Below are 6,000 nucleotides of genomic sequence, written 5' to 3'. Positions count from 1 at the left end.
GTTATATTTACATTCATTGCTTTGACTTGCTGTTTACACTTTACACGTTTACATTTCCACTTGCACTGTTTTAGAGTCACCAGAAAGATTGTAGTCACTGTCCATCATTATCATTGATAAATTAGCCAGTTCACGTTCCACAGCAGTCACTTAGCCCTTTATTCCTTTCCACATGAGGTTTAGTAAGGGTACAGATCACAGATCCCTTTGCATGGGGCTAAAAAGTGGCGGAATTGGACACGCACGAATCCCACTTGGTTTCTCCTTGAAAGACGACAGTAAACTGAATGCTGTTGCCCAGGGACAGTGAAGGGCTGCCAATGTCAGCGTGGTGACAGCTGCTAATATATACGCCATGAAATGATTGGCAGGAAATCAAGACAATATATATTACATTTGGCAGTTCCAGGTGAATGTATATATCACTTAGGCTTCTCCCTTCTTTTCTTATATATATTTTTATTATGAGAACAGGTCATACGGCATATTTCAAAGGGACATAAGCATACTTGACCTCTTCCTTACAACTAATGGTTCTGCATACACTGTTAACCTTTTCTCTCCATTGGGCTCCTCCGATCACAACCTTATCACCTTAACATGTCTTATCACTCCGGTACGGCCTGTGGACCCTCCTGGGAAACGTCGCCTGTGGCATTTTGGAGCGACGGATTAGGAGGCCCTCAGGCAGTACTTCTTTGATTTTCCCTGGAATGATTATTGCTTCCATGGCCGGGAGGCATCTGAGTGTGGTTTGCGCATTACGGAGGTTATTCTCTCGGGCATGGAGGCGTACATTCCTTTCTCATATCCTTTGACTAATACAAGAAAGCCTTGGTTTAATCACGCTTGTTCTAATGCTGTCCGCAACAAGGAGAGGGCCTACAAAAGGTACCGGAGCCAACCCACCCTTGAATCACATCATCTTTATGCTTCTGCCCGGAACCGTGCTAAGTCTGTTCTTTGCACTGCTAAAAATTAAAAATAATTTCATCCATTCTAAATGCTCTCAACTCTCCAACTCGAATTCTTCCCTCTCCTTCTGGCACCTTGCCAAAAACCTTTCTAACAACTTTACCTCATCATCCTTCCCTCCTCTTCTCTACTCTGATGATTCTGTAGCTATTTCTTCTACTGATAAAGCAGAACTCTTCGCACAGACTTTCTCCTCCAATTCCACCTTAGACGATTCCGGTGCTGTTCCTCCATCATTTCCCGCCTCTGACTTCCTTATGGCTGACATTAAAATTTTTTCAGCTGACATATTTTCTGCCATCTCTGGCCTCAATACTAACAGGACATATGGGCCTGATGGAGTCCCTCCTGTTGTTCTCAAGAACTGTGCTTCTGTGCTTACACCCTGCCTAGGCAAACTCTTTTGTCTTTGTCAACTTGCACCTTTCCTTCTTGCTGGAAGTTTGCTTTCATTCAGCCAGTCCCAAAGAAGGGTGACCACTCCCAACCCTCCAACTATAGTCCAATTGCTTTATTGTCCTGTATTTCAAAAGTTTTCGAATCAATTCTCAATAGAAAAATTTTAAGGCATCTTTCCTGTCACAACTTTCTGATCGTCAGTACGGATTCCGTCAGGGACGCTCCACTGGCGATCTTCTCACCTACCTTTCAGACTCCTGGTCATCCTCTTTTCGGGACTTTGGCGAAAGCTTTGCCATTGCACTGGACATCTCAAAGGCTTTCGATCGAGTCTGCCATAAATCTTTAACTTCCAAACTGCTCTCTTACGGTTTCTATCCTTCTATCTGTGCCTTCATTGCTAACTTCCTTCCTGGTCATTCTATAGCCGCTGTTGTAGACGGCCATCGTTATTCTCCTAGATCTATCAACAGTGGTGTTCCTCAGGGCTTTGTCCTATCACCAACTCTCTTTCTTTTATTCATCAATGACCTTCTAAGCTGTACATCTAACCCTATCCACTCATACGCTGATGACTCTACCCTACATCTTTCCATTCGGTTCCCACAACTCCCATCTCAGCAGTTACTTCAACAGACAAGGGATGAGGCTATGGCACACCTAATGTCTGACTTGGCTCGTATCTCTGACTGGGGTAAAAGTAATCTGGTTGTTTTTAATGCATCTAAGACTCAGTTCATACACTTATCAACTCGTCAAAATCTTCCACAGGTATACCCACTAATGTGTAATAATATTTAGCTTAATCCTGCATCGTCTTTCAACATGCTTGGGGTTTCATTTACTCGGGACTTATCTTGGAAAAATCATATTACATCTCTTGTAAAATCTGCTTCCAAGAGATTGGATGTGCTAAGCCGACTCCGTTCTTTCTTTACCCCTGCACAATTGTTGACTCTATACAGGGGATTTATCCGCCCCTGTGTGGAGTACAACTCTCATGTGTGGGGAGGCTCCCCACATGCAGCTCTTCTCAATAGGGTGGAGTCAAAGGCTTTTCGTCTCATTAACTCTCCTCCTCTTACTGACTCCATTCAACCTCTGTCTCTTCACCGCAATGTTGCATCTTTATCTCTTTTCTATTGCTACTTTAATGGTCACTGCTTCTCTGAACTGTCTGCATGGATTCCTTCACCTCTACGATGGGCGCGTAGCACCCGTCTAGCAGCAAACTCTCATCCCTTTTCTGTCCAACTCTCTAATGCAAGAGTTAACCATTACTCCCAGTCCTTCATTTATGCAACAGGTCAACTCTGGAACTGTCTCCCTCTGTCTGTATTTCCTGCTGCCTATGATCGGTATCTTGAAATGAATGGATCTTGAATTTGGCTCTCTCTTGTATTTTGTTTTTCTCTTGGAGGGAGCTCTTATTGCAGGCTCATGGCCTTTGGTTCCTTTGTCATGGGATTTTTAAAGTGTTTGAAAAATTAAAGGATAATATTCAATAATATATATATATATATATATATATATATATATATATATATATATATATATATATATATATATATATATTATTAAAGGATAATTATTAACCCGACCAATCCCGACGTTTTCTGAGCTTTGGTCCGCCCCAGTCCCGGCTTTTTTGGACCATTTTTTTTTTTGCTCAAATATTCGCTTTTGGTCAGAAACTAAGGAAAATCACAGAGAAAAGTGTCCCTTGGGTCCAGAAATGGCTTACCTGGAGCAGGTAAGTTTGACAGGTACTGCCATGCTCTATGAGTAGTCTTTTTCCCGTACGTTTTCTATGGTGGCACGGGTACTCTGAACTGATGCAGTATACGTTTATTATCATGTATTCATATGTTGGAAATATGTATACCACAAGTATATTGGGTTTTATACAGAAAAAAATGAGAAATAAGTTATGTATCGTTGTTCGACCCTAGCGAAATCAGTCAATTATGTCACCGATGGTAGCAAACATCGTTATTTCATCAGCCATTGTATTATTTCATGTTCCATGTTACTTCCACAATTACATCATACCTTTTTCAACTTTACATAATTGTTTGTACATATTTTGAAGCATTATGACAAGAATTAGCATAAAAGTAGCGCTTATTTACCAAATGAGATCATTTTGTCATGTTTTTTCAACTCAAATTCTATTTTTTCACCTTTTAGATTACTTATAATATATAACCCACTTACATGTTATACAATTAGTTTTATAGATGTACTTGCTGTACGAAAAGAATTAGCATAAGAATAGCGCTTATTTACCAAGTGACAACTTGGTCTTTCATGCTTTTTTCAACTCAGATTCTATTTTTTCATCTTTTTGATTACTTATAACATAACATATTACCCATTTACATGTTAGACAATTGCTTTTACAGAAATACATGCTTTATGAAAAGAATTAGCATAGAAGTAGCGCTAATTTACGTAGGTAAATCATGTCATTATTTTTTCACCTCTGAATTTATTTTCTCCCCCTTTATAGTACTTCTCACATTACATTCTGGCCTTTTCCATGTCAGACATTTGCTTTCACAGTAGTACACGATTTACAGTAAGCCTTATCCTAATATATATATATATATATATATATATATATATATATATATATATAATAGAGAGAGAGAGAGAGAGAGAGAGAGAGAGAGAGAGAGAGAGAGAGAGTGAGGTGGGATGGTGGTACACTGGGAGACAGCTTATCACATAATTGGTGGCTAAATTTAGAGCCCTTGGGGAATTTCCCACTCCTCTTACACCGTGAACAAAATTCTTCCTAGCGCTTGTTTACCTACTGACTATCTTTGTGACTTTCAGCTTAGACTATTCTTCAACTTACATACCGTACTAACTTTACAGTAACTATACAATTGCTTTTATAGATGTACATGCTTTACGAAAAGAATGAGCTTAACAATAGCGTAACCAGGTGAGTTCAGGTCATCTTTTATAATACTTCCAATATAACATATTACCCCTTTACATGTTATACAATTGCTTTTATAGATGTACATGCTTTACGAAAAGAATGAGCATAACAATAGCGTAACCAGGTGAGTTCAGGTCACCTTTTATAATACTTCCAATATAACATATTACCCCTTTACATGTTATACAATTGCTTTTATAGATGTACATGCTTTACGAAAAGAATGAGCATAGCAATAGCGTAACCACGTGAATTCAGGTCACTCGAAATCTAATTATTCACCTTTTATAATACTTCCAATATAACATATTACCCCTCTACATGTTATATATATATATATATATATATATATATATATATATATATATATATATAGAGAGAGAGAGAGAGAGAGAGAGAGAGAGAGAGTGAGGTGGGATGGTGGTCCACTGGGAGACAGCTTATCCCATAATTGGTGGCTAAATTAGGAGCCACTGGGGAATTTTCCACTCATCTTACACCGTGAACAGAATTCTTCCTAGCGCTTATTTACTTACTGAATGTATGTCGTATGACTTTCAACTTAGACTATTTTTCAACTTACATACTAACTTTACAGTAACTATACAATTGCTTTTATAGATGTACATGCTTTACGAAAAGAATGAGCATAGCAATAGCGCTACAACGTGACTTCAGGTACCGTCATTATTTTTTCAACTCAAAATCTAATTATTCACCTTTTATAATACTTCGAATATAACATATTACCCATTTACATGTTAGACAAGTGCTTTCACCTGCTAACTCACACTACGCCTAACATGAACACCATGTTGACGTGTTGCCTCCCCCACACCATTCTCGCTTTCACGAATCTGTCTGAGCTCTCCCACCCCAACACTTTCACTTTCTACTGCCCTAACTATCCCCACACCACTACTTCCTGCCACAGAACACATAAAAGGAACATACCTGTGGAACAGTTGCGATGTGCCGTCTGTCCCAGTCCCACGTGGCGATATCTTCTCCTTCCCCAGCCAGGAAAATACGCCACCATGCACTGCTTCCTCGTCCTCGTCCTCATCTGATGGTAGGTGTTGCTGCCTAGATGCAGCACTTGGTGCAGGCTGGCCGTCCCCTGCCCTCCTATATGTAATATAATTGACTTTCCTTGGGGAAGGGACCTCCTCATCACCGCTGCTGTTTACCTCCTCAGGCTGCACATAATCGACATCAAGGGTGTCATCATCCATTGGGGAATCACTATCCCCTGTAAAGGTATCCGGGGCGACTTGTATCTCCTCCTCTGACAGCCCACAATGCACCATATCCGACCTGGGTGACTGATGAGAGGTAAGTGGAGGATCAAGGGGTCTGGTGAGGTTAATCTGGGTCTAGGGGATTATCCGCCTGGCGGGGAGTAGGTGAGGCTTGCGTAGGCGGGCGAAACAGAAATCAGGCGCGATTTTTGAAAAATGTGAAAATTATGCTACTTCCAATGTTGCTGCGTTAATTCACGTCGCTGGGACATGAGTACACATCATGTGTGGACGTTAATTCACGTCCCCGGGACGGCGTGGGTTAATAATACTGTGAGCAGGGACAATGAATTGTCTAGCTAAAAATCAAACAATGATTACTTTATGCTGACTTGCTTCGCTGATTCTTTAGGAACGAGAATTTATATACTT

This window comes from Coenobita brevimanus, chromosome 8 (genome assembly GCF_032717465.1).
Source record: "Coenobita brevimanus isolate Jiangsu-jjx chromosome 8, ASM3271746v2, whole genome shotgun sequence".
Taxonomy (NCBI): Eukaryota; Metazoa; Arthropoda; class Malacostraca; order Decapoda; family Coenobitidae; genus Coenobita; species Coenobita brevimanus.
Note: the sequence above shows the minus strand (reverse complement) of the source record.